Source organism: Cebidichthys violaceus, unplaced genomic scaffold (genome assembly GCF_023349555.1).
Source record: "Cebidichthys violaceus isolate CVI_PGR_0920_01 unplaced genomic scaffold, fCebVio1.0.p SCAF_3, whole genome shotgun sequence".
NCBI classification, from domain to species: domain Eukaryota; kingdom Metazoa; phylum Chordata; class Actinopteri; order Perciformes; family Stichaeidae; genus Cebidichthys; species Cebidichthys violaceus.
Genome location: NW_027176483.1, coordinates 21,423,096 through 21,427,227, shown reverse-complemented (window position 1 = coordinate 21,427,227; position 4,132 = coordinate 21,423,096). Strand labels below are relative to the sequence as shown.

Below are 4,132 nucleotides of genomic sequence, written 5' to 3'. Positions count from 1 at the left end.
CGAACCAACCAGGAAGACACTCAAAACTATCACAAAGAAACATAAAACAACCACAAAAAAAATACTACAAAGAGACCAAAACAACAGCAGACACGCAAACACAAAAATACTTTTAAAGACTACAAAAAAGGGAAAAAAACAACTACAAAATGACTACAAAGAGACAAAAAACAACTACAAAATGACTACAAAGAGACAAAAAAGCAACTACAAAATGACTACAAAGACAAAAAAACAACTACAAAATGACTACAAAGAGACAAAAAAATAACTACAAAATGACTACAAAGAGACAAAAAAACAACTACAAAATGACTACAAAGAGACAAAAAAGCAACTACAAAATGACTACAAAAAGACAAAAAACAACTACAAAATGACTACAAAAAGACAAAAAACAACTACAAAATGACTACAAAGAGACAAAAAAACAACTACAAAATGACTACAAAGAGACAAAAAAGCAACTACAAAATTACTACAAAAAGACAAAAAACAACTACAAAATGACTACAAAGACAAAAAACAACTACAAAATGACTACAAAGAGACAAAAAAGCAACTACAAAATGACTACAAAGAGACAAAAAAGCAACTACAAAATGACTACAAAGAGACAAAAAAAGCAACTACAAAATGACTACAAAGAGACAAAAAAGCAACTACAAAATGACTACAAAGAGACAAAAAAGCAACTACAAAATGACTACAAAGAGACAAAAAAGCAACTACAAAATGACTACAAAGAGACAAAAAAACAACTGCAGAGATCCAAAAGGACTACAAAGAGATGCAAAACATCTAAAAAAAACTACTAATAGACCAAATGAATTACAGTGTGACTCAATACAGTTATTAAGAAGACACAACATGGATACAGAGAGACACAAGAAGACCACAAAGATACTCAAAATGACTACAAACAGACAATTAAGAAGAAGCTAAACAACTAGCAGCTCTATGTGTCTTGCTCCTATGGAGAAGAGGGGCCTTCAGCATGTCTGTGCTCAGGGGCCCGTTGTCTCTTAATCAGCCCCCAGTAGTCTCATTATCAGCAAGAACGTCATCTCCAAGGACACGAGTCTTCATGAGAAACGTGGAAGTAGAAAATGTTTCTTTCCTACCACGGAGTTGTCTTTTACATACTGAAACAAGTTCTGGACTTTGGAAGACGTGGGTGCAGGTGTCATACAAAGTGTTGTTTGGGATTCCCTCTTTGTGTTTCTATCCAGACATGAAGCTCAGGGCTATGAAGACTGGATCTTCACAGCCCTGAGCTTCAGAGTGCATCAGGCTGAATCTACATGTACTTGTGTGTCATATTCCACAGCCACTCATGTGTCTATTTATTTATACACAGCATATATTTTTAAATTAATGTATAATTCTACCTGAATTATGTTTTGGTTGTTGTGGCTTTGTGTGAAAGAAACCTCAGGAACCATCACGGTGAACATAGTGATGAGAGTAGTGAGTAAAAGTGGTGAACTGAAAACAATGGTTTGTTAGACCTCTATCACTACAGAGATGTTTTAATCCTATTTCACTCGACTCGACTCGACTCAGCCACCAGATGGCGCCCAAACGTAAGCTATGTGCTGCTCGTCATCTTCTCCCGGACATTGTGAAGTCAGGTTTTAACGACCAGCTTCCAGTGAAAGGCCACAGAATAGAAACAGACAAAGGTTACATGTAAGTATTTATTTCAGTCATTAGTACCAAAGAGTTTCAGAACTATAAATACGAAACATCAAAGGCCTCGGAAAGGCACCGACACGTCAACTGACTCTTCACACAAAAACCCAAACATCAGATAAAGGGGTCGAACAACACACACACACACACACACACACACACACACACACACACACACACACCAGTAAACAGTTTCATATGTTTCACATTACGCGGGGACAACAGGGTAACTGTTCAGGCAACTTTGTGAAATCAGTGGCAACTTTTTATCCCCAAAACATTTGATTGACTCCTCAGAGGAGAGACACATCATGCTGGTCAGTTCATCTGCACATTTGAACTGACTGAAGGTTGAAGCATCGCTGTGCAGAAGTTACATTCGTCCAAAATTCTTTCCTTCACTCTTCAGTACTGGGATCAGAGAGTAAAATGGCTGTAAAAAGTCAAATCTCCCTGTGATGATTCACATCCAACGGTACCCCAGAACACTGTCAGTAGAGTGGGTTCTGTTTCCATACTCAGCATGTGTTTGTTAATGCAAAGGGTGGGATACGCTATACAGCACTCTGTCCGCTGGGAAAGACATCAACATCTCTGCACACACACACACACACACACACACACACACACACACACACACACACACACACACACACACACACACACACACACTGAGAGAACACAGTGTACTAAGCCAGCACTTTGTTCCATGTGTTCCATGTGTTCTATATGTTCCATATGTTCCATACGTCTCAGGCAGACAATCAGAGTGAAGAAACAGACTCTCGATATTAACTCTTTCCAACCCTGGCAACACAGCAGACGCACTGCATTTGTGTTTCACTTAACTTTAACAGGTACCTGTAAGCATTTCTTATTGTGTGTGTGTGTAAGAATTATCAGTTACCTGTGGTTATCATATGTTTAGGGCTTTTATTGTGAAAGGTAAGAATTGGAAAGGGGTGATCTGGTCAGTACGGCCTTCGTCAAGGTTGAAAGGAGCAATAAAGCTTTCCTTCTTGGTTCCGACGACGAGGCATCTGTGTTGTGTTCTTCATAAATAAGCGCAGATCAACCCGTTCCGCACCACGTGATTGGTCGATGCCTTCATTCGCATGGCTAAAGCTCAAAATCAACCTTTGTCCACAGAAGAACATGTCCCTCATTCGCCACATAATATTAACAAACTGCGAGAAAGAAGACAAAAACAATCGAAAAATATGTGATGTGAATTATTTGCGCGAAAAGAAAAGGCTCACGATTGTAGTACGTTGTGATGAGCTGCTACTGTGGAGCCCTGGTGATGCTTTCTACACGATGAAGCGACGTTTTCTTTTCTTAAGGCTCACCGCTCTGTGGGTCCATCTGCTTTTCTTTATCTTACAGCTGCCTGCACAAAGCAAGGCTGGTGAGCTGAAAACTAAAGCTTAAACTCTCCCTTTCTCACCACACACTGAGCCAGGGTTACAATAATGATTAGTGCAGCTTCAAGTTCATACAATTGTCATTTCAAAATGTGTTAAGGGTACACCTCAAATCCACTTCGATGTCTTTTTTTACTAACTGCCAAAAAAGTTAGCGCACAACAAAAGAGATCTTTGTATCGGTAACTGGGACATGGGTCATGTTTGCCTAAGTTGCCTAAAGGTACTCTTCTCAAAACACGAGTCATGTATTGCATCAGTGTAATCGTTAATCAAACAAGAATAAAAGAACAATGTCGTCCGCAGTCATGTCTGAGTAAGCTACACCACTGTCAGCTTGAGCTTCAAGTGGCAGCATCAAGAGAATGTTTGAGTTTGTCCAAACATTTCAAAGAACCAGAACCAGACGTCCCTCGTGTGTATTGGGAAGGAGGGTCAACCATTGGGTTTGAGGTCCAGTGGGAGGTCCAGTGGGAGAGGATCGCTCAATCGGTGGACAAACAGAACACCTGAGAATGAATCTGAGGGGGAAACGAAGTCTCTCCACAGTTGTGGACCCACTTTGAAAATAGAGTGTACTTGCCTGGTGCAAGTGTGGCTTTGCCGATTCAAATTCAGTACATCAAAGTAAGCAGCGGGCTAACAACTTAAAGTGTGCTTCCTGACAGATGTCGGCCCATAACCTCAGCAAACAGTCAGTGGCCTGTCCTCCTCTGCGGGAGCGTCATCGGTGATCAACGGTCTCCCGGTGGTGCAGACCGGGCCTTCAGGGGATGCTGGCATGACGCCCAGCTTGACAAACAATGTGGATTCAAATGTGCACACACTGACTGATGGCAGCAGCTCCACAGAGTATCCGGATTTGCAGGGATTCTTGTGTCACATTAACACAGCACTGCTGAATATGCTCTGACTGTGCAGAAACCCAGGCCCAGATTCACTTTGAGCAGTGCGCTCCAATGAGCCCACACGGTCCACAAACTGCACACAAAGTGGGAAGCTACTGAAGAGCG

At 41.2% G+C, this 4,132-nt stretch overlaps 1 protein-coding gene across 4 annotated transcripts in view; it reads right to left on the bottom strand.

Annotated features, from left to right (window-relative positions):
• Positions 1-1,686: 1,686 nt before the first annotated feature.
• Positions 1,687-4,132, bottom strand: part of chst6 (carbohydrate sulfotransferase 6) — a 10,623-nt gene continuing 8,177 nt past the window's right edge. For all 4 annotated transcript variants that reach the window (XM_068723567.1, XM_068723569.1, XM_068723570.1 and 1 more), the window contains one exon: positions 1,687-4,132. This exon is cut by the window's right edge and continues 2,552 nt beyond it. The gene's annotated coding sequence lies outside the window, so the exon portion shown is untranslated.